Source organism: Pleurodeles waltl, chromosome 3_1, assembly GCF_031143425.1.
Source record: "Pleurodeles waltl isolate 20211129_DDA chromosome 3_1, aPleWal1.hap1.20221129, whole genome shotgun sequence".
Taxonomy (NCBI): domain Eukaryota; kingdom Metazoa; phylum Chordata; class Amphibia; order Caudata; family Salamandridae; genus Pleurodeles; species Pleurodeles waltl.
Window position 1 is genome coordinate 505,222,487 of NC_090440.1, and position 26,731 is coordinate 505,249,217.

Sequence of the window (26,731 nt, forward strand, 5' to 3'; positions counted from 1 at the left end):
TGAGGGCAGCAAGGCTGACTGGGGCAGTGCCTGAGGTGCCTGTGGCGAAGGAGATGCCCACCCTCCTAGGTGAGTGGGCACAGGCAACTGGGTGGGGGATACTAGGAGGGCGGTGCTGCTATGGGGGGGTGGAGGAAGATCTTGTAGCTGGGGTTGTCTCAGAGGGGTCCGCCACCCAGGAATCAGAGTATGTAGTTGTTGCTCCAGTCTCCCCCGTAGTGCTCTCCTCACCCTCCAACTCACTGGTCCCCTCGGCACTGGTAGACTCTGCTCCCTGGGTCCCGTGGGCTGCAGCTCCCTCACTCGTCGGTGCCCCTGCTCCTTCGCCAGATGATGCCAGTGCACGCATGGACAGGATGACAAAAGAAGAGATGGTGGGGGAGAAAGAAAGGGAGCACAGGGTCAATCACAGCACCAACAGCACAGATGGCATACACATCACAATCACTCCCTGGGACTTACATTGGGCAGTATGGACCACAGTGACAAACCATTGCCTATGTACTACAGGTGGAAGGAACCCAAACACTACCATCTGCACATCTACTGGGACCAACTAAGCCCTGTCTGCCATGGTATGCTAGCTACCTAGCAATACCAAAAATACATACCACACTACATAGCTAAGCAGGAACATACAGGAATGGCTAAACTGGCATATTGAGGAATCTACTTACTAGAACCTTGCACCCAAACCCATGGTAGGCAACATATAAAAAATACCACACAGTCCTCACCCCCTTGCTGCCCTCAAGCGCCCATCCAACTCAAGTTTGTCCACCGCCAGTATGCCAGCCATAAGGGAGGTCAGACTCCGACGGGCACCCCTCCCTCGTTGGGAGGCCATCCCCAGCTGGGCCTCTGCGGTCTTCCGGGCCCAGCGTCTCAGGTCCTCTCAACGTTTCCTGCATTGGGTGCTCTGACAGTGATGGACCCCAGGGTCCGCACGTCCTTGGTGATGGCACTCCCCAACCTGAATCTGATGGGCGCTAACCTGCAGAGGAAACACAGTCAGAAGGACACCATAAACCATACAATCTAGCCTGTCACACAATTAGCTTACATACCTCATTTGCCCCTCATCAAGCACACACATGACGTGTACCTCTGCATTCACATTGCCTGCAGCCATACCCCCTCCAAATGACACACTGATAGCACACACATACATCTACATGCAGCCATGTTGCATGCAAAGTACCCATGATGTACTCACCTGTTAGTCTGGAGGCAAAACAACTGCCCATACAGGGGTAGGACCCCATCCACGCGCTTCTCCAACTCCTCTGACATGAAGGCTGGGGCCCATTACCCTGTAGCACAGTCCATGCCCGGTTCCAGACACAGGTCACAGCAGCACATGCAGTGGAGATGTCGTTGAGTGGAAAGTCAGGAATCAAGTCAAGTGGTAGATAGAAAATGGCGGTCACGTCCGCGGTGGTGAACACCGTCACCGCCGGCATTGATCATCATTGGTCCCTGTACTCCATAGAGCCCCAGGTTAGCCAATGAGAAATAGCACGGCGGTGCAGACCGCCTCCTGCCATGATGCCTAACGCAAGGCGGTTGCCATTTCCTACTGCTAGTATTCATGTTTTGAATTTATATGTGCGTCATTGGTGTCGACTGTACACACCTAGACAATTCGAGTGTCCTACATACATGCATGCTCTGTGTAGTATGATGCTGTGTGTCCATAGGTCCTGTTGTCACACCCATTTTACTTTTGGCTCACATAGATACCAACCACTGCGGAGATATAGGAGGAGGAGGCAAGTACCCTTGTGCAAATCCCTTGTGGACTTGGCTACACTGGAGGACCGGCTCATCATACTCACCTATCGTTTGGACACGGCCACATTCACAGAGCTGTGTGCATAATTGGAGCCTGATCTACTACCTGCTATCCGTGGCACCACAGCAATTCCCCCTCTTGTGCAGATACTGTCAGTGCTCCATTTCCTGGCAACTGGTTCTTTCCAGGTGACTGTGGGCTTGGCTGCAGGTGTCACAGCCAGTGTTATCGATTGTGCTTGGAAGGGTTTTGGCTGCCTTGCTCAAACATGTGAGCAGCTACATTACATACAAAAAAATCCCTGGTGTCTAGTGGCTTCTGCCCTCCCTCCCCCCCCCCCCGGGGCAGATCAGCCTAATCAATATAGACCGATCTGCCCCCGGGGGGGCAGAAAGTGGCTAATAAAATTATTGCCCCCTGGGGAGCGAACCTTGCCTAAGGGGTTCTTCCACTTATAAAACAAAACAAACACGAAAAAAAAAAATCCCTGGTGTCTAGGGGACAGATCGGCATAGTCAACATAGGCTGATCTGCCCCTGGGGGAACAACCTTTGCCAAAGGGGTCAATCCCCTTATGCCAATTTCACAAGGAAAAAAAAAAAAACTGGTGTCTAGTGGCTTCTGCCCTCCCTGGGGGCAGATCAGCCTAATCAATATAGGCCGATCTGTCCCTGGGGGGGGGCAGAAAAGGCCTAATGAACGTATTGCCACCTGGGGAGCGATTCTTGCCTGAGAGTTCGCTCCCCTTATAAAACAAAACAAACACAAAAAACAATCCCTGGTGTCTAGTGGCTTCTATCTGCCCCCATGGGGGGCAGAAATGGCCTTAGAAAAAAATGCCCCCCAGGGGAGCGACCCTTGCCCAAGGGGTCACTCCCCTTTCATGCCAATAACAAAAAATAAAAGAATTCCCTGGTGTCTAGTGGGCATTTCTGCAGCCCGACCGCTTGACGATCGGGCTGCAGAAATGCCCAGAATGAAATAAAAAAAAAGGAAAAGCCTTTCCTTTCTTTTGATGTCCCTGCCTGCCCCCTCCTCCTGAGCGGAAGACAAATGATTAGCATTTACCTTCCGGATCGTACTAGTAGCAGGCGTCCAGCGCAATGGGAGGTGACCTCTGATGAGGTCAGAACGCAATCTCCTGCTGACATCATCAGACGTCACTGGGTGGGGCACGGGGGTGGAAGGGGAAGTGATTCCCCTTCCATCCCTGCCCTAGGGGGTGTAGTGCTCCCTCCGAGCTCCGGTGTCCGGACGCAACCATTACATCCGCTGTCACAGAACCAGTTAACTAGTTAACTCATTAATTGTTATTTTAAATATTTAAGTGTACATAATGATTTTAATGTATATTTTGTGCTTGTATACTTTATTTGTTAGTTTGCATTTTAGTTTTTTTTTTTTTGGTTTGTAGTGCAATAGGGTGGAAAGTTATTTAAATCCAAATACTTTTCTATACAAAGTAATGTTTATGTTAATTAAATATTAAATTGGTAATTAATTGCGTAACATATTTATTTGATTATTTGGTATGTAAATTATTTGATATATAACATTTTTCTTAGGCCAATGTGCCCCCAAGGGGGGCAGAAACCACTATACACCAGGGATTTATTTTTGCGCCAATTTCACACAAGGGGAGAAACCCCTTAGGCAAATTTATTTTAGGCCATTTCTGCCCCCCTTGGGGACAGATCAGCCTATTTTTGTAAGGCTCATCTGCTCCCCAAGAGGGCAGAAATCCCACCAGACCCAAGGGAAGAATTTTTTTTTAAAAAGAGGGTGGTGGTATGGCCATACCCCCATCCTAAATAGATGGGGACAAGTTGTTCAGCCCACTGGTGGGCTGATGGGGCAATTACCCCCGATCCCCTCCTGGGGGAGAGAAAGCCTACTAGATGTCAGGGAATAAAAAATAAAAAAAATACTGGGGTGGTGGCTACCAACCAGTATGGGCACAGTTAAGCCCCTACCCCAACTGAAGGGGTTAACAGTCTCTTAACTGTGCCCCCATACACTCAAACATCTTATCCCACCACAAGCAAGAGGACATTTGATTATTTTGGGTTTTGGTTTTACATTTGAGCCATGAGAGCTTGCCAAACTCTCAAAATCGTCCCACTTTGAATGTTCCGGTCTACACTTTTTGGACTTTGGGTCGCTGCCATGTAGAAAAATCTACAAGACCTTGACACATCTGAAAACTAAATATCTGGGTGAGTCCAGGGTGGTATGCTTCACATGCACCCACACCATTTTCGTGCCACAATGCCCTGCAAACCTCCAACTTTGCTAGAAATCACACATTTTTCCCACATTTTTGTGATGGAACCTTTCAGAATCTGCAGGAATCCACAAAATTCCTGCCACCCAGCATTGTTGCATCTATATCGATATAAATTCTGCACCACTTATCGGCCTAAAAACATTTTTTTTCAAACTGACCTTTTGGACCCGCTTTGGTTCCCCCTAATTTTAGACATGTTTTTGTCTCTTCCCTGTCACAGGCACTTGGCCCACCTACACAAGTCAGGCATAATTTTTACTGGGAGACTGAGTGGAACATTGGGTGGTAAGAAATCTGTACAGGTGCAGTGATCTCACACAGAAATGGGGGAAAAATTAGATTTTTTAGCTAAATTTGAGGTTTGCTGAGGATTCTTGGTACGAAAACACTGGGGGATCCACGGACGTCACATCTCCCTTGACTCCCTCGGGTGTCTAGTTTTCAGAAATGTTTGGGTTTGGTAGGGACCAAAAACGCAGGTGCATCCCCCCCCCCTTAAAAACAGGTAGTTTCGTATTTGAGAACTTTGATGTGTCCACGTTGTGTTTTGGGGTATTTCCTTTCACGGGCACTACGCCTACCCGCACAAGTGAGGTATAATTTTTATTGGGGGACATGGGGGGATGCTGGGTGGAAGGAAATGTGTTGCTCCTCTCAGATTCCGGAACTTTCTGTCACCGATATGTGAGGAAAAAGTGTTTTTTGGGCCAAATGTTGAGGTTTGCAAAGGATTCTGGGTAACAGAACCTGGTGAGAGCCCTACAAGCCACACCATCCTGGATTCCCCTAGGTGCCTAGTTTTAAAAAATGCACAGGTTTGGTAGGTTTCCCTAGGTGCCGGCGAGCTAGAGGCCAAAATCCACAGCTAGGCACTTTACAAAAAACAGCTCTGTTCTCTTTGGGAAAATGTGATGTGTCCACGTTGTGTTTTGGGGCATTTTGTGCTGCGGGCACTAGGCATACCCACACAAGTGAGGTACCATTTTTATCAGGAGACTTGGGGGAACGCTGGGTGGAAGGAAGTTTGTGGCTCCTCTCAGAATCCAGAACTTTCTGTCACCAAAATATGAGGGAAAAGTATTTTTTGGTCAAATGTTGAGGTTTGCAAAGGATTCTGGGTCACAAAACCTGGTGAGAGCCCTACAAGTCACCCCATCCTGGATTCCCCTAGGTGCCTAGTTTTAAAAAAAGGCACAGGTTTGGTAGCTTTCCCTAGGTGCCGGCGAGCTATAAGCCAAAATCCATAGCTAGTCACTTTGCAAAAAACAGCTCTGTTCTCTTTGGGAAAATGTGATGTGTCCACGTTGTGTTTTGGGGCATTTCCTATTGCAGGCAGTAGGCATACCCACACAAGTGAGGTACCATTTTTATCAGGAGACTTGGGGGAATGCAGGGTGGAAGGAAGTTTGTGGCTCCTCTCAGAATCCAGAACTTTCTGTCACCGAAATATGAGGAAAAAGTGTTTTTTTTTCCAAGTTTTGAGGTTTGCAAACGATTCTGGGTAACAAAACCTGGTGAGGGCCCTACAAGTCACCCCATCCTGGATTCCCCTAGGTGCCTAGTTTAAAAAAATGCATAGGTTTGGTAGGTTTTCCTAGGTGCCGGCGAGCTAAAGGCCAAAATCCACAGCTAGGCACTTTACAAAAAACAGCTCTGTTCTCTTTGGGAAAATGTTATGTGTCCACGTTGTGTTTTGGCGCATTTCCTGCTGCGGGCACTAGGCATACCCACACAAGTGAGGTACCATTTTTATCGGGAGGCTTGGGGGAACGCTGAGTAACTACACATTACAAATTGCAAACTAAACTAAAATGTAATGAAACAATTATTGTAAGAATACATACATCTTAAATAATATAATAATTCATAAATTAATCAAAAATTATTTCAAATACAGTTATTTTAAATGATCGTATATATAATGATAATTTTACAAATTATATTAAAACATAAAAAATATTCTTCCCTTCTATATTTGGTTCCTTGATATTTTTCTAGTGATAATGGTTTTGACAAGATATTAAAGTAACATGATATTTTTGAATCAATAAATTTCAAAGGGCCTCATTACAAGGCTGGTTATTCAAGGACCGCCAGGCTCGTGGTGACGGTCAGACCGCTGCAACTGTGGCAATTAGGAACTTGCCAGATTTGCTAAGAGCGGGGAAGTGGGCTCCATCTGGTCAATGACTAGAAGCGGAGTATGCCGGCGCAGCAATTAGGAGCTCGTCATGCCACAGCACTGTCCACAACTCAGAACGGGTGCAGCAGTGATGTGGGGCAAATAAATGATATGGGATATGTCAACACAAATATACCAGGAGAATTCATTGTCTGGCTAAGTGGAAAACTGTACATATTTTTTATTGTATTTTGTATTGTTTTATAAAGTGACTGCTTTATCAGGGTTGTCTACCATGCTCTGTACAAAAGAGTAGAAGGGCTTTCTTTGGGCCGGTGGAAGGCAATGGGTAGCACTAATGACACTGCAAATACCATTTGCTATGGGAGGGCTGGGTCTCCCCAGTATGCAAAAAAAATGACCTGCCAGCATAATTACAGTTGGTTAGTAGTTCATCAATGGGTCACTACTTGGCAGAAACTGACCGACAAGACATACGCCTAGTCAACGCCACACTGCAACAACAACTACTCCCTGGATGGAGTGATAATCAATGTAACCTATTCTCCTGTGCATCTCAGTTGCATTTTTGACAAGTATAATGAAGCTTACCAAGACCAGTGTCACTTATTAACCTGCCATCCCACTACTGGCTGTTCCCTTGGATGACAGCTGGTTCAAGATCACCTGACTCTGCCCTTGGATGGAGTGTTGGATAGACACAGTAAAAGGCCTTTTTACTAACTTAAGGGCTGTGGTGGTCCTGTGACTGCCATGTTGGTGGTCCAACCCTCAACAGGCTGGCAGACCGGACAGCCGAATTATGGGTTTGGAGGTAGAGACGATAGAACACTGCCAGCGCACTACTGCCACTGCCAGGCAGCACAGACCGCTGCGGTCTCCAGAGGCATAAACACGCTGGCAGAGACCATGTTTCCGCTTGACCTATTATGAGGTTGCACACCGCAAATGTGACCGCCGTGGTCCACACCATCACATACCAGAAGGCAAAACAAGCAGTTTAAAGGAAGACACTCACCTGAAGACAGCAATACATGTCCGGAGCAGCCATGGAGCCATTCCTAAACCTCATACCGCTGCTCCTGCTCACCGAACTACAAAGGGTACAAGGCCGATGACACCAACCATAAGTGCACAAACCTACTTATATTAATAACATGTTTAACATTTTTTTTACTGCAACCAAACACATAATAGGAGGGGGAAATGCTAAGGCCAGCAGCTACACCTACCTTTCCAGACACACATACTGCATCTCAAACACACACACATTCCCAACATGCACACTTCATCCAGAACACATACACACTGCACGGCAATACCACACATATGCGCATGGATACACAAAACAGGCTCAGGCACATAGAAGGCCACAAACATGCACATAAACAACAATACAACCAATGCACAAATATAAAATCATTCCACAAACTCACACCCAAAACTGACCAGGGACTGCCCATACATACAACACACAAATACATCCACCTGCCATGGCACACACACAACACCGCTATCAAACAACCCTGCTATTGACACACATCACACACACATACAACACTGGACCAACAATGCCATGCCCAATGCACACAGAGACAATTTGACAAAAGACACACATCACACCACCACAACAACACAGGAAACAAATCATGTTAAACAAGGCATCAAACAACATGCACACAGCAGCTGCACACAATTGAATATCAGGGACAAGCAATACCAAATTGACTTGCACAGTCATACAATATAGGAGGGGCTCGGCAACAAAGCACACACAACTCAATCTCCATGGGACATACCTCTACATCAATCAGCTGCAAAGGACACACACCTACATGGATACATGTGCACTCAGATGCAAAGCAACCTACCACAACTCAACACACTCCAGGTCTGCACTGACAAAACTCAAGAACACACACACTACATGTAGACATTAGTCATGTCAGAGGACACGTCATTCAATATACATACCCACACAACACAAAACGATACACATACCACTACACACATAACACAATGCCATGACACCAACATTGCAGCAACCTACACATACCCATTACACAACACACACCCTTCACTTGGGGGACAAGAGCACTGCACACTAACTTGCATACAGCAAAAAAAGACATATGGAGCAGCAAGCAGCCCAAATACACACAACTACAGGCCCGCAACTAATGTCAGCCAGGAAGAACAGAAACATAGGGAAGGAATGGCAGGACAAAGGTGTATCCAAAGCACAAACAATTGGTTGGCTTCATAATGGCAATTTTCTTGCAGTCCAAGGCCAGTCCAAACATGTCTGCCAAAAAGGCATAGTGTTGGGCCCCTACGTGACTCCTGACTGCCATGTTACCTCCAAAGGTAGGGGCATCAAGGGGGCAGGCACCTCAGGGATTATCGGGAGGGGGACGAGGGGTTGAGTTTGGGCTTGGGAGGGGGGGTAACCTTCTTTGGAGGGGTTGACTTGTTCTTGGCAGTGGGAGGGGCATGGATGCTTGCACAGGGCAGGGAAGACCTTGGGGAGGTGGAAGGGATTGCCTCGGGGAGGGAAACTGACATTATGAGGGTGATACGGGGGTGGGGATAACAGGGGTAAGGTCAAGCTCACAGAGGAAACGTTTCTTTGACACACTGGGATGGTTATCAGAAGGGGGCTGGGATTTGGAGGTTCAGGATGTGGTTGTCTGAAATGTAGGTGTGGCTGTTTTGGGTGAGTGTTTGTGGGAGGTATGCTTGTGTGTGGTGAGTGTCTGTTGGGTGAATGAGGGTGTTTATGTGTTTGGGGCTGAGGGAAGGAGAAGGTGCTGGGGGATGCTGTGGTGTGTGGGTGGGTGGGTGTCTGTGGGGGTGGCGACTGCAGGTATGGTGGATGTGCTGCATGTGGGTGTGTCTGTGGCTATTTTGTCTGTGGTGACTGGGGTGGATGTCTGAGGGTCTGCTAGGGTGCTGTCTGCAGGTATGATAGGTGTGATGGCTGGATCCGTGACTGGTGATCGGGTGTTTGTAGGTGTGCCAGATGTTGTGTGTGTGATGCTGGGTGTGGGGGGTATCAGGAGAAGTCAAAACTGTTGCTGTGCTTGAGGGTCGATGTTATTTGTGTGCGTGCCGGTGGTGTGTCTTGTGATGCTTATGTCTGTATGCGCTAGACTTCTCTGTTGAGGTAGATGCATGGGAGTCTGTCTCTGTGCTTTAGGTGGGTTGGGGAAGGGGGATTTGGACTGGGAAGAGGAAGGTGGAGGGTAGACTGAAGACAAGGGGTGGCTGGCTGCCATCAGTGTGGAGGTCAGAGCCTGATGTGATCTCTGTAGGCCAGAGATTACACTGTGAATGCAGGAATGCATTGCCTGGCTGGATCTGGCATGTCATTCCCTGGATGACAATCATGATGGCCATCTGACCCACAGATATTGACCTCAGGAGGTCAATAACCTCCTCACTGAGGGCAGCAGGGCTAACAAGGGCTGGGGCAAAGGTGCCTGTGGCAAAGGAGATGCCCACCTTCTTGGGTGAGTGGGCACGGCCAACTGGGTGGGGAGCAACAGGGAAGGCAGTGATAGAATGGGAGGTGGCGGGCAAAGATGATGCTGGGTGGTTCCCGATGTGTCCGCGACCACTAGGGAGTGGCCACTGGAGGGGGAATCTGATGATGTAGACCCAGAACAGGTCTCCCCTGTGGCCACTGGGACTCTTGCTGTCAGTGGTCTTGTGACCTGAGGTCCCGTGGCCAGATGCTTTCCCACTTGGCTCGGCCCCATCTCCTTCGCCTGCCGTTGCTGATGCTGCCAAAAGAAGGTGATGTAAGTTCATAACATGTACATCAGGACACCGCAATCACAACTCTGGGAGACAAAACATACCATGATGTCAAGTGGCCCAGGGCATAAAGTGACAGCAAAGTGGCACCATCATGTGCCAATACAAGACCATTCACCACATCTGGAGTCACAAAAGTGAAACCTGAGCTAATCTTGGTAACAGATAACTTCAATATCATCGATGAGTTGTAGCTACCACTCTAACCGTTACACAACTAGGTGACCACTCCACATTGAACTTGTGCCACATGTAGCCCTCCACATGGAACACAGAGTCAACAATTGGATACCATTGTTAGGTACCCTACCAATTACATTCACAGAAGCCTATGCGCACATCTAACTTTCACCAAAATGATGGCTCAACTGTATGTGATGTTGGTAAGGAAAGGCAGACAACACTGGTACTAACATGCCATGCCTGGATCAGGTGACATCTAATCAGCCATATCACAATGGACATCTCACAATAATGTATAGCTCCACAAGTCATCCCATTCACAACTTAGTCAAGGAGGTAGTAGCAATGGAACAACAATTAGGTCAGGCCCCAAACCTCATGGAGAGGTGTCTCCAGATTACACACTAGAATGGCCCTGTTAGGTCTAGGATATCCCTCACCAATGTCTCACACCCATTTCCATGTTTACCTCTGAGTGTTGGTGTAGAAGACATGGAATAAGGGGCACGGACCTAGCAATCACTATGAATAGGAAATCAAATTGTTGAATAATGACAATCTACATCACTACCCACATATCAGACATGACTAGCATGGCATCTTTATGTGGGTGATTCCCTGAGCCCTAACACATGTCATGCCAACATCACTGCAAGTCAATCCATGATGCATCCATTCAGTCAGGGCACAATTCTCAAACAACACACAGGTGATGTGAACCAACAACCATCATGCCACATCAAGAGTACAAATCATCATAATGTGGATCAACAACCTGCCCCTACCTGTCATGTCCATCCTAGCTACTGCAGTTTCACATGACTTAAGGCATGCTATGAGGCATCAATGATCCTGGCTGACTACATATCATGGTGACATGGTATTGTCTGGGGCATCACAGTAACTGGACAGTCTTTGCAGATGTATTGTAACTACAACAGTACCCGATAAACATACATGTAAGAGTTTCACAATATCATCCCATATGCCATATGCATGGCTAGCACATGTCATACATCTACTGCATATATATATATATATATGTATATATGTATATCCTAGTGGGAATGGAGCACATGCAGACACTTTGGCACAAGGTATGTGTCCTACACTGAAGGCACATCAACCACAGCAATGCACATTTCCCACTTAACAGCTGCCAAAATTTAACCTGCAAGTCATGTCACATGTATGATGGACACCAATGCATCACAGACTGGTGTCAGGCACCAGCCCCCAATATACAATGGATAAAACGTGCAGCTTGTTTGAAGATGTCAACTTACACATATCCCCAGACACGTGATATGGGACAACTACCCATAATCTACTTACCTTTGGACTGTAACATTTGTCAGGAGTGATCTGTTGGTGGATAGTAACAACCACCAGGGCAGTCACAACAGGATATCTGAACATAAGCACAGTTATATATGCTCCATGCTGGGCATTTTGGCTGAGTTTATTCATAGGTTCCAGCTACAAAATGAATGAGCACACCACTGTGAAACACCTGGCACCTCCACACCAGTGTGATCCCAGAAAATATGTGACACATGACACATGACACATGCTACATTGTCAGGGGGAGCAGTCTTTCCCTCACTCAATCATCTGCAAAAGGTTCAGTCATGACCATTCTATGTACTCACCCCCTTGTGGCTGCTGTGCTGGCCTCAAATGCCCATCCAAGGCCAGGTAGGCCATGGCCATAATGCAGGCCATTAGGGGGGTCATGGTCCGAAGTGCACCCCTTCTTCGTCAGGAGGACATCACCAGCTGGGCCTCTGCAGTCTTGTGGGCCCAGTGTCTAAGGTCCTCCCACCTCTTCCCACAGTGGGCGCTCTGCCGGCGGTGGACTCCCAGGGTCCGCAACTTCTTGGCGAAGGCACACCAGATCCCCTCCTTCTGATGGGTGTTTACCTGCATGGATGCAAATGACAAGACAGAATATTATGTCCACAAGTCCCATACAAAATGGCTGAATCACACACGTCAGTGCACCTAGATTATTACATTCTGGCTTGACCATCCTGTCCACTTGTGACACACAGCACGCATTGGACTCAGGGACATGACTGCAAACACTTCAAATGATGGAGCAGGATGCACACTCTCCAGCTCAGGGCCTGCACTGACAAGATGGGAAAACAGTGACTTGAATAGGACATGAGCTTATCACATGACATTAACCAATAACACAATGGAACACATTTCACAATGTGGCAGTTGACAGGTAAAGTGCACTGAAACAATTCACAAATACATGCAGTACCACTAAATGTCCCCCGCTGCATACAGTCCTGACATGTCACAGCAAGCCTACATATAGACCCATTGTGCTTGGACCACATTTAAGGCTGTGACATGTTGAGCACACAAAGAGGCACGTCTGTCCATGTGTGGATATGTGCAGATACAGATGCAGGCACCTGCTCGTTCTGGTGGTGGTAATCTGTGTGTCACATCAACATTTAGGGACAAACATCCACACATCCAAACATTCACAAAACCTACAGTACTGAAAGAGAAACCTGGCCCTGCATTGTACACAGTCAGCATCATAACCATGACAGCAGAGTCCAGTAGCATGGCACATCACTTTACGGCACACTGCATGCAGATGTGCAATGTCCAAAATATTATGCGCATGCATTGGACACATCAGAGCTGGATGAAAGAGACGACAGGGCGTGGCATTAAGGGATAGGTCAAAGCTATGTGACGCACATTGTCAGATATGATATGAGCACATCAGTCACAGGTCATGACCCTGCCCCCAATGCAAATCTCATAGTAATCAGTGGACCTCAAGGAGCTGCATATTGGCTGTGAGGAATGATTTGGCCCCATCACATGCTGTCCAGGGATTCAGGGAGTGGGCACTGTGTCACAATTGTTGTGGAAATGGGAATCTATACTAGCCCAGATGTCCGGTTATGGAGTGACTGACAATACACAAGGCCCCTTCTCTGCAGGCTGTGCAGACATACCAACATAATGTGGCTGTAAGTCAAACAAGGTAGTGGCTATGCAGATGGTTTGCACCTCCTTATGTGTGCATATCAAAGTATTGTTCATAAAGTAAGCTTATTCCAGCCAAATGTGCCCATCAGTACTGCACCCATCCACTACAGGTGCAAATTAGTTGGTGAAGACACCAGCTTACAACATGAAGAAAATATGTGCCGGGCCGCACTGAAAAGTCCAAGAAGTCCAAACTTTACTGTGCTTGCAAATCAGCGCGTAACACGGGTATATGGTGCATTATGTGGATTTTATTCGTCCGTTGACAAGAGATTCAAACCAAAGCAACGGTAAGTCCAATGGAAAAAACAGCCAAACAGCCGACACGTGTTTCGTCTAAAAGACTTTTTCAAGGCATCAATGAAAAGGCATGAACCAAAATTGTGCAGAATGTATTGAGTATCCTATATCCTGGACATACCATAAGTCCAATGTATGTCATGTATAAGAATAGCATATAATATGATCAGAATAAAGTGATAAGCTACGACCTTGATAAGTCATGTTTCTTCACATATTAGAGAAATGCAGGCAGTATTATGGTTCATACTCGTGTTATGCGCTGATTTGCAAGCACAGTGAACTTTGGACTTCTTGGACTTTTCGGTGTACCCCGGCACATATTTTCTTCATACCAATATAATACACCTTGTACAAAAACATCACATGCATCACAGTACATCATCTAGCCCACATCCAATTTACATCGGCTGGCTATGTGCAGAGCTGAAGGGCAGAGTAAGTCAGTATTTGGCTTTAGAACAACAGTCCAACAAGGCCATATGTGACCGGAGATCACTGTGCAAACACAGAGGGAGCACAAATGGTGGCCAACCAACACATACAACATGCATTCAACCCTATGGCTGTCATACAACCACATGTGACTACACATTATAGACATCTTGTGGCAAGATTAGGCTGGGGATGGCTGTCAGAACACCTCACCTAGATATGTGTATCAAACGCAAGTTGGTTCAGGGAACACTTAATGCACACTCACCACATTGTCTCAGGACTACAAACCTGTCAATTGACATAGATACATGCCCATGGCATGATTGCTCCCAGAGGCTGTACACAGGTCGTGGAGGTCTTGCTGGCAGCAGTGTCAGTAGTCAAGTGAGAGAATCAGTAGAAAATGTCAGTCACGTCCGCCATGTACACAGCCGTCACCACCAGCAGATGCTGCATTGGGCCAAGACCTCCACAGGCATCAGTGTTATCCTATAGCAGTGTCCGCCACAGTAGCATCCACCTACTGCAATGATGACTTCGATCGCAGGCAGTTCCTAATGTCCAGTGGATTCGGTCAGGCAATCCCCATTTTAGAGATATATAATGCAATTACAATATACATTTTGATGCGTCATAAGCATAAAGATGATGTGCTTGCAAATATTGCATGCTGGCTTTATCCTGTTATGTAAGTCAATTGTTTCAGTTAATGTAGGTATGTGGTCCCACAGATGTGACACCATTATTGGGGGTACAGCCACTAACTACCCTTTCTCACACGTGTAAACCATGAGTTGGGGCATTGTATGGAGTAATTTGGACGTGAGGTAGCTGACCATATAGAGGTTTTTGTACACATATGTCGATAAGCAAGGTGCCAGTGTTTCAGAAATGTGCCTGTGTCATCCCTGGTGTGCCACATGACATGACACATTTCATGTCTGATATGTATAATGTGAACTGCTAAGTAGAAGACTTGCAGACCATGGAGAATTGACATGCCATACAGTTGTACTGCCTGGATATGCAGACAATCATGGATCTCTGTTGTCAGTTGGATCAAGATCTGATGCTAGCCACACGTCATCCAATTATCATGCCACCCATAGTACAGTTGCACTTCCTGGCCACAGGGTCCTTCCAAAACACAGTGGCCCTACCTGCTGGGATATTCCTGCCTATTTTCAGTTATGTGTTGAAGAATGTTCTCTCAGCAATGTAGAAACACCTTGACAGCTACATTTGTTTCCCTCAATGTGAGGATTTTGCCCATGTTAAAGCAGAGTTCCATGGTTAGGCACACATTCCACATGTTGTAGGAGACATTGATGGTACCCATGTAGCCCACGTTCCACCACATGGGAATGAACAGGTATATTGGAACAGGAAGAACTTTCATTCCATCAATGTCTAAGTAGTGTGTTTGGTGGACCTCTACATTTCTCAAGTGTGTGCCCAGTACCAGGGTCAGTCCATGATGCCTTTGTCATGCGGAACAGCAATATTTCCCAGCTGATGACACGACTGTACCCAGAGAGGGCCTGGCTGGTTGGTAAGTTACATATGTCATGTGTGTCCATATGCTATGTCTGCTGGTATTGAGATGCTGCTCTGGACTGATGGTTGCACGCATGTCATATTTCCTTACAGGGGATACTGCCTACCCAAGTTGTCCTTGGTTGTCGACACCAGTGAGGATTCCAACTACGCCTGGGGAAGTCCGCTTCAACGAGGTAAATGGAAGAACAAGCCATGTTGTGGAGCGGGCTTTAGGGCTCCTGAAGGTAAGATTCAGCAGCATAGACAAATCCAATGGAGCCCTCCTCTACCCACCTGAAAAAGTTTGTAAGAGCATTGAGGCCTGCAGCATGCTCCACAACATTGCCCTGAGGAGAAACATCCCATACATTCCTGATGAGGGGAAGCTGGCAGTGCCACCGGGTGAGCCTCCTGAAATTCCAAGTGAGGATGACAGTGATGAGGATGAAGGTGGAGACATGCGGGCAGATCTCATCAATCAGTACTTCATATGAGTGTAAGTATGTGATGTTCTGTGATTATTGTGACTGCAAGGGGTACTCTATTGGTCAGGATTTGTGGAGAAAGGTATCTCTGTCACCATCCGCCAGGGCATCTCATTCTATGCATCATACAGGCCAGATCTGCTGGCTACATCAGACTTGATGATGAGCATCTCCTGTTTTTGGGGCAGTCACATTGCAATGCCAGGGAAAAAAACAGAGGTTTAAAATGACTTTTGTGTCTCATGTATGCCCTTGCCTGCCTAAACTCCTTGCATGTCACTTTTTCATTCCAGGTCTCTTCACCATGCTATCCTCATGTGGACATTTCAGAGGTGTGTCATTGGCAGGTGGCTGTTGCTGGTCTGACATGTGAAGGGGACATGGACTTGATCCAGGTATTGTTTGTTGTATATTTGGCGTGTGATAGTTCCATGTCCAGACTGCCTGAACAGTGGGAGGGCGGTTATCTGAGCTGCAGAATAGAACTGTTTGCCCTGATATGTTGGTCCACTAGTTTCATGTGCGTGATCATGTGGCCTTGTAACATATCATCCTGTGTAATCCATTTATTCTCCCTCCACATTGTGTTGATAATGATCCCGTATGCCCTGTATGTAGATGTCACTGTGTTTCCTCATTGCAGGCCCTAGTGCCTGTGCCACAACACTGACATAGGTATGTAACATGCCACTAGATGCCTAACCCTTGTCATGGAAGGCCCTCTGACTAGGGACTGTTGTACTGTCCTCTGTCTGTTTCATGGGGTATGTTAATTTGGATATACTTGGTTTTCGGATGTGATAAAGGTCAAGATGGTGACAACATCCACCAATATGTTTGCCTATCCTACAGGACAGGGTGTGACATAGCCCTTCTTATGTGGACAGGGGGATGGTATTTTGAGATATATAGTCAGAGGGAACAATATTTAATCATTCTTAGCAATGGCAGTCCAGTCCATGCATATTAGCAGCCTATGGGCAGTACAGTGTAAATACAAACATTTGGTGAGAGTGACCACTTGTGTTGTTGTGCTGCTAGTAATCCTTAGCCTGACACTGCCTGTGCATATCCCTCCTTACATTATCCCCGTAAGAGTCCCTCATTTGCATCACATGAATTTCACATTGTACATCCCACAATGATGACAAATCACTATTAGGCATGGATTGTGTGCTAGTTGAGTTTATTCATGTGTGCTCTGAACATAGAGGTGGATTTTGATGAAAACAAAAATGCAAATAGTGAATGAGTCAGTCATTGTGGTTGTAATCATTGGAACAGCTGCCGCAACATTTGAAGTCCAAAGCCCAGTGTCCTACTATCCTGGAAAATGGATAGTGTGTGAAGAACAGTCAACAGAGTGATTCTATTGCACAGAAAGGGGCTCCATCAGTAAGGGGTCACTTCCTGGAAGTGTTTGGGTGGATGTCCCGCTTGTGGAGGGGGATTCTTCGGCTGCAGAGGCAGGGATGTCTGAGGCAGATCCTTCCATTGGCAGGGCCTCCCTTCCACTGCCTGGCACTGAGGTCAAAGGGACAGATGTTACTAAGCCAATGTGAGGGGTGTGGTGTTGGCCTTGATTCCTGCTCCTGGTGGTGTTCATGTCCTTCAGCACCCCTGTTAGGGAGGCCAAGGTGGAATTGTGGGCCTCCCACTGTTGCAATATTTAATGGTGGTAATTACTCTGCAGCTGCTTGATCTCTCGGAGTTTGGTGAGTATCTGGCCCATCACGCCTTGGGATTGTTGGTAGGCTCCTAAAACTAGGTGATGGTTTACTGGCCAGACCCATCGCCAGCAGCCTAATTTTGCTGGCCCACACATCCCTCCTACACACCCTGCCCCCCATGTGCCTGCATCTTTGACACAGTTTGGCCCCCACCACTGGGTCCAGGTCCATCATTATCAGAGCTGTCTAGTTGTAATACAGGTACCTGGACTAGGGGCACAAGATTGTTGAATCAGTCCTCTGGACCCAGGTTTGGGGGCGAGTAGTTACCTGAGATGTTAATGCAACTGGGCTGGGAGGATTCCATGTGGTCAGGGTGAGTCTGACGGGTGTCATCTGACCAGGTTCCCCAGATGGGCCAGCGCCATCCTCAATGTCCACATGGCCAGGAGTGGTATCCTCACTGAGGGCTTGATCCATGGGGGGAGCAGCAGTGTCTTGATAGGTGTCTGTGCACCCAGTGGCAGGTATACCTGTTGGAGCTGAGAGACAGCAGATTTCAGTTGGTATTGTGACATGTACCACCAACAATTTAAAGTGACATTTGACTAAGATCATGTACATATTGGCTTTGAATTTTTCCCTTATGTGAGAGGCACACCTGATATCAACTGCACAGACTTGACATTTGGGGAACACTCCAATTTCAATTCAAGTCACCTTGCTACAGGATGTCCGATTATCTTGGCACTTGGATGTCTGTTTCTGAACTCCTACCTTTCCAGCAGTACATTCAAAACAGTATATGTGCGTGATGTGGCTTAGGTCATCCCAAGACCTAGTGGACTGTTATGCGGGCAGACCTGGATCCTTGTTGTTGTATATCTTAGTTGTCCTCTGGTGGTCAGTGCACTGTGAATCTGTGTCCTGCCATAAACATTTAGATGAGGCATCTTGGTGCCTTTGAGTTGTTCTACATTCATTGGGCACAAAGGTTGGAATGTCCTTCCTGTCCACATTATTGATATATTGGTTTATCTGCTCAAAATGGATCTAGTTGAATAGGCAGACCACAGAGTATACCATGATCTGCATGTTGGTCTCTCCTAGGTAGGTAACCTGCATTTGTGATTTAACAGACAGCAGGACAATGTCATTGTGAACAGTGCCCTGGTTATTGGATTTAAAGGTACTGTTCCTCCTAGGATTTACAGTCATGTTACACCAGGTCCTATACACAGCTTACATAAGTCATCCTCTCAAGTGACTACACTTTCATAGCGAGTTGAGCTTGTCTTTTTGCATTGAGTAGCCAGTGCCTGCTGACCTTGGCATTGCTGTTTTGGCCTATCCTAGCCACTCCCTAGCCAGTTAATATATCCATGGGTGAGTACATGGCAAAGGCTGAGTAGAGGGGGGGTGGTCCTAGTAGCAGTGCACACAGTATTGGCTGAGTGGAGTGCCATTACCAGTGCCTGCTGATCTTGGCACTTCTGTCCTGACCTGTCCTAGCCACACCCTATCCAGTTAATATCCCCATGGGCGAGTACATGGCAAAGGGTGAGGGGAGGAGGGGATGGCCCTATCAGCGGTGCATATAGTATTGGCTATGGGGAGTGACATTACCAGTGCCTGCTGACCTTGGCATTGCTGCCTTGGCCTGTTGTAACCACACACTGTACAGTTTGAATTCCCATAGGTGGGTACACTCCAATGTGGTGTTGACAAAGGAGGTAATTTGGATTGGGCTACACTGTTCTGGTCTTAGTGATAGTGGAGCAGTGCCTGCTGGGAGTTGTAGTGCTGCCAATCCCAGTACTACACCCACTATATAGATATGTTGTTTCCCTAGGGGGGGTGTTCTTGGCATGCATGAGGCCAGAAAGGGGTTTATGGACAGTTAGACATTGGACTGTTGGGAGGTGCACCTTGTAGGTGGGGAAAGGTGATCAGCGAGCATGCATGCCAAACTATTTTGTTGGGCAAATGTTGTTGATGTGACTGACCCGACTCAGCTCCCCCAAGTATTCCTGTCAAGCCCTCCAGATGCAGGATGGGCAAGAACTTCTCCTCCCATGATGTGAACTGTGGGGGAGGAGGAGGAGGACCACCACCTGTCTTGAAGACTGCCAGCTGGTGCCTGGCTGAAATGGAACGGATCTTCCCCCTGAGGTTGTTCCACCTCTTCCCGATGTCATCCCTTGTGTGCAAAGTTTACTGTGTTAAATACCCTTTGACACATTTCCATTTTCCTAGCGATAGTGGTCTGCTGGACTTAAGTTCCAAAGATACGTGGCTCTACTTTAAGGATTTTATCCACCTTAACTCTTAAATTGTCATCTATGAAACAGGGATGTTTGTTTTGTGGTGATATGGTGGTGGTTAAGGATTGATGAGGAAAATAATTTGTAGGTGTTGTGTGATGAGGGGGTGACAGGTGTAAATAGTGTGATGAGGTGCAGATATGTGTATTAGGGGCGTGCTTATTATGAGATGTGGGGTGCCTAATCTATGGTTTGGTTTGCTCTGATGTTGCCCTGTCCTCTGTGAGTGGCATGGGAGATGCAAAGGATTATAGTGTGTGGCAGGGTGTGTTTTATAGTGTGGTTGGTAGGTGTGTTGAGTGTGTGAATGTGTGTCACCTGTATTGTTTTCAAATCTATCCAATGTGATGTTGTGTATTACTGTGGGGAGTGACAACTGCCATGGTTTGCACCGCCATTGGAAGACCGCCATGGCAAGACCGCCATGGAGATTTTCAACTTGTAACAGGTTTGGTGGTTGGTTGTCAGGCTGGCGGTGCCAGTGGTTGGACCGCCTCTTTCCCGCCCTCCAGAGTCCTGGCGGTGTCAGGATTTTGGCTGTCTTTTGGCAGGCCTGGCTGTGTAACTCACAAAACAGCAGTCGGTATGACCACCAACATGGCAGTCTTTTGGCGGCCGCCACTGCGGGGTCTGACAGTGAGTCCGGCAAACTCATAGTGAGGCCTTTATTCTTTTGCAGCTTTGAACGTTTATGAATATTCTGATATCCACGAGGATGATTTCTCACTTACAAAAAAAAAATCATTCTTTATACGATTTATGGCATATGTCATGTGAACAGCAAACTCACTGGTTCCTTCAGACCATACATACAATGGGCAATGCTAGACAATTAATTGAATGGATCGATAGTGCCTTTACTCAACATATGCATGTTACCCACAATAAGTTGCAGGAACAATGGGAAACTGATATATCCAGACCACAGCACAACACAGAATGGACAAAGATTTTGGCACATCCTCCCAAAACATAGTGCAATGCTCAATGTAAACTAATCTAATCAAATTATACATTCTCACACACTACATCATCTCCAGAGAATACACCCTGATGCCACCTCTGAATGCCCCCACTGTGAAGAGCCCAACCCTGTCTTCCCCCATATATTGTGGTCCTGTACCTCACTGCAGTCTTATTGGGCTTGAGTCACCTCAACATTATCTCAGTCCACTGGATGCCTAGCATGCCAATTATCTCTTTCATTGCTCAATTATTTCTACTGCCATACATGTATTTATACATAGCATCATGAATAATGTGAGCACATGGCACAGCACAAGTGCAGAGAACCTCAAGAACTCTGGGGACAATACATCCACGTAACTGCAGAAACACAAATGGACAGACACTGTCACTTCAAGGGCAGTAGCACAAATGGAATATGTAAGCTACAGGTTTAGGGTAGGGAAAATGTTTTTAGATTGGGGTAATGTACTTATATGTTTACTCATTACAAAAACGTGGCCTGGTGTTTCAACTCTGCTACACCTGTAGGATAATCGGAATTTGCAGTACTTGGTAAGTTGTATTTATGACAACTGACTTTGTATTGTGCACTATGTTTGCTACTTGTCCCAGTAAAAAAAGATATATAAAACATACCTTGCACCTGGTGTTATACACAATCAGTGGGTGCAGATTTCAAACTTCAGAAATTCTCAAAGTGATACTCCAGGATTTTCAGGCATACTCCTAAAAATGTTTCTATATTAGCATTTGCAACTATGTGGAATAACATTGGCATCCACAGTTGTCCATGGAGGAAAATGGCACATAGAAAATTGACATAACAAATGTGCAGTAATGCTTTAAATAAATAATCATTTTGCCACCAGAAATATATTTTTATACTCGGAGAAACTACTTTCTTCACTCCAACCTACCCATTTCGGGGGTGCTCTGATCGTATCCTCACCCTGGAAAAGGATTTACTTTAACAACAATACACCTCTACCCATTTCAATGCTGATTATAGGTCAGAAAGAAGATTTTGAACATCCTATGATAGGTCACAATCTTTCAGGCCATTGCTGTCCCTAGAGTGAGATTTACACGTGAGTAGTATTACATCATATTGTGATAATATTGTGCTTGAGATAACATTATGTTTGTGCTATGTCACACTTTGTAAGTACCCTGCACTTGTAAATGTAACCATTTGTGTATGTAAGTTAAACTTGCACATGCACATGGCTATGTGAGTTGGGCCATAGAAATTTAATAGAATAATTGCTTATTGCAACTCCTATGGCAATCAAACACAATGGTGGTCATTATGAACCTGGCGGTATTACAACCGCAGGGCCAAAACGACGGGAGCACCGCCAACAGGCTGGCGGTGCCTCCCGGCGTATTTTGACCATGGCGGTAGCGCTGCGGTCGCACCACCGGGGCTGGCGGTTTCCCGCCGTTTTAGCCCTGGCGGTGATTATCTGCCAGGGCAGCGCTGCAAGCAGCGCTGCCCTGGGGATTATGACTTCCCTACCGCCAGCCTGTTTCTGGTGGTTTGCACCGCCAGGAATAGGCTGGCTGTAAGGGCAGTCCTGGGGCCCCTGTTGTAATGACCCCCAATGTCTTTTGGTGATCCTGCAAATATACAGGCTAGCAGAGGGCAATTAGGGGTTTGTAAATTGTGAATAGACAAGCAAGAACTGTGTGTGTGTATGATTAAAATTCCATATAAATTCTTGCATCACAAATAATACAGAAGCTAATACATATAATATGTTATTGTGATAATTAATTGGCTATCATTTTTTATATAACATATCAACACACTTAACATTTGCGATGTTTATAGCAATGCTTTTTTATTTCACATTATCATGGAATCTCTTCTGATGTAGCTTACTTACGCTCTGAATGTTATATTCCACTCAAATCACTGGACAAGCCTTTTATTCCACTAGTCCTTTACCCCTGGGGGCTGGAGGTCATTTTTAGGCTGAGCATAAGCATGTGGCCTCTGGTATATTCTTTAGTATATACTTCTTTATCGGCTTTCTGCTTTTTCATTGGTTTGTTTCAGTGTCCTTAAAAATCCTTGCTTGCTAGTGGTCAACCTTTCCTCTTTGTCCCACTTTTTCCTCAGTTGTACATTCCCCTGGAGCAAGGCCCCAGTACTTGTACCCTTCCACTTGTGCCACTCTAGCATGTGCTTTTAGGCTAAGAGCATTTGACCAGAGTGCTAGATGTTTTCAGTGGCTCCAGTCTGTTTCTGTATACAGAAAGGGCTGTAAATCATGTTATTCTCTGGTTACATGTGCTGTACATTCAAAGACCTAGGTCAAATGTTAAAGGTGGTTTTATGAGGGTGCCTGTTTCCGCCCCCTGCCACCGCCACACAAAGACAATTATGACCACAACTATGTGTACATCGATTTGCGTAGAGAAAATCCTACTGTTACAATATTTCATGTAAATTCCCCCAATTTAATATGGCTGACGCATGTCATGTGTGATGACATCATTAACGTCATGACAAAGTCGTCTCTCTTCCTTCGCCGTTGCTTGTTTTCCATTGCTAGCACTGGCTGTACCGCCATCTTCCCCCCCACCCTCATTCAAAATGTGTTCATAGCAGCAGAGCTTGAACAAGGCCGCTGACTGATTCTTACTCCATGGTACACAATGACTCACAGTGGATTATTCATCAACCAAGTCTGTCCCACTCTGACCTACCAGACCCACCAACTAGAGAGGAAAGCTCAAAGGTTACTATTGTATATACACAGTACAGGCAAGTGCTGCATCCACAGCCAATGATAAGCACTCTGAATGTTTTATCTAGTGAAGTGGGAAGGCTGTGGTGCTGGCATGCTCCAACCCTAGGTCAACTTACATATGATGAGTCCCTCCTACACCAGAATTGGTTCCTCCATAGAATTGGCTGTTATATGACCTAGAAGCAACACAATTATGTTCACATGCCGTTTGAGACGAATAGATGCCATTAAGTTGATGTTCCTGACAATCTAAATAGCGGAAAGGTGGTCGGTCATCTTAGAGGAAGGGAAACAGTCAGCAACGAATGCCCAGTGAAGTAAATGTGGCAAAGAGCCAGGGGGGGCGAGATCTGTGAGGGAACAGCTGCGAGGAGTTGCTGGAGATGTAGAAGCGACAGGAAAGGCTCATGGGCAACACCCATATTAGACAAGAACATTTTTTGTGTTTGGATACGATGTAACTTTGCTTTCTGATGCCCATAACCCATCGCTTTCTAATCAGTGTTACCCTACAGGTACTTAACTGTTCTGCTACAAATCATTATCAAGAAAGTTTTTGGCCACTGATCTCCCTGAAGACAGACAGTCCCTCTGCTGCACACTTCACTGATGTGTACATTATTAATATATAATCAAGTTAACTGTAGGTTTTATGTGCCTTTGTATAGTACCCTTCTTATATTTGTACAGTCCCACACCCCAGGCCATAAATTGAGATGGAAAAATTAGGGCTCTCTAAAAGGGGCACGGCCTATATAATTAAGGGTGTTGCTTAAGCGTGTCAATTACATTTTTGCAAATCCCATAGTGTGACACCCGACCTGGATGTTGGTTCCTTTCTGAGCTTTCCGTGGTCGCACTCAGATATATAACACAGAAACTTAAATACATCTGAAACCATCCAGGATTATTGCCATTGGTTGTTAGCTATTTAAGATAAATGACTAACAGCAAATACGTATTGAAAATGAGACTTGAACATCTGTGCTTTTTACAGGGTTACATAAAACTCACAATGGGGTTTCACACTGATATACACTTAGGACCACTCACAGCAAACTGTAAATGAATACTATTAAGAACCAACCAAAGAGAACTCTTCAGTATAGCTAAGACAGAGAATAGCAAACCCTTCTCCATTTAGTTTTGAAAATCTAACTTTTAATGCCAGAAACTTTGAGGTGTTCTTTACAGCAGAAAGTCAAAAGCACTTACGTTTTCTTAGCCCAGAGTTCACCGTAATTTACATACTTTTAAATATCTGGGTGTACATGTGTACCGTTAATGCGTACCGTTTGCCATTGGTAACGCGTCCAGCCCTTATAAATTACCTGTACCTGGACACGCTGGAGGTCGGTGAACCTTTTAGCCGTGTTGGGCTCTCCTCATCCTTGAATAGTCGGGTCACTTAAATCACTAATCAATAACTATTGTAATCGATAGCCAATACTCAATTAATAGATCGAAATAACACATTGGGAATCAATAACAGTTGGTATTTCGACGCAACATGACCTTTCAGTCATGAATAACCACACCAGTTTATTAAAAGTTAGTGAATTTATTTCCCTATATTAACAAAGCTAGCACAATGTATATAAGTCTCAAAACCAAATGATATATGTATACGAACATTACTAGCTGTCCATAGCGGCGGAAGAAACGCAATCTACGCAAAACCTGCATTATGATGCATTCAGTTATAGCAATACAAATCACTAATATGAGTAATTGAATTTGACTAATTTCATACATTGGTCAGCATAACAAGATTTCAATTTAGCATGGTGCATCAGATGAAAAACCCTTGACTAACCTCTAATTAGCATTGGCATGTGGGGCTTCATGCAAAACTAATTTAGTCAACACAAATTTAGAAAACTTCTAGCTTGGGCCCTATAAAAATAGCAGTTTGTACCTAAAAGGAAAAACACAATGCATAATACAATTATCCTTTCATAATTACCAATTACAATCAGCATTCAAGAAAGTCTTTGTCCTTCAGGTACCGGTTCGATCAGCATGGGGCAGATTTCAAAAGGGCAAAGTTAAGGGTAAGTTTCCTTGCAGCAGCAAGGAGAATGGGGCAAGGTTACTGCAAGGGCAAGACGGGGCAATTTAAAGTTAAAGTCTCTAGGGTGAGAATTCTCAAAGTCTCTTTCTCTGAGATAGAAAAAAGGGCATCAAGATGTCGTCTAAGATGGCGTCTGGCAGTTGGCTTCAAAGATGGCATCAAGGAAAATGGCTGACTTCTCTTTGTCCAGTGGGTTTAAGTAAGAAACATTCCAAATTCTGCAGGGTCTTCCATTGGAGGGTTTATAGGGTGGCTTCAATTTGACCAATGGAAAGTGTCTTTCTCCTAGTACTCATTTATGCATACATTGTCCTTGGAGCCTTGGAACACAAGTTGCAACATGGTTTGCCAATTATTTCGATATCAGTACTCTTATTGTCCGCACATGCAGAGACTGACCTTGCTTCAAAGGGGATGAAACTTGCCTAGCACGAAACCTTGGAGATAAGTATGTTAGTCATCCCTACTGGAAAAATACAACCTTAAAGTAAAATATTCATCTTATTAGTTCAAGGAAAAGCCACGCAGTTAGAATTTGAGACCAGGCAACTAGGCCAAAGCCTCTACTAAATTTAAGCTAAGCCCACACAGTTTCAATAAGAAATCATGGCACACATTTGCAATTATGACGGATTACTACAATTTTCAATTCTTCATGATTAATAAAGCACGTTTATAATATTGGCAAACTACTCCAAGGGCACAATTTCCCACGTATATTATTTTCTTTACTAAAATCACACTACATTATACGATTTTGGTTACATGATACATGAATATATATTGGTCCTTCTTTTTCTGCGTTATCACCATCCCAGTTCATATTTTGAAATTTGGGTAGAACAATGGTGTCCATTCACTTTTCCTGCAGTTTTGGACTAAATTATTATTGTTTCCAATTGGCAGGGTCGCTCTATCA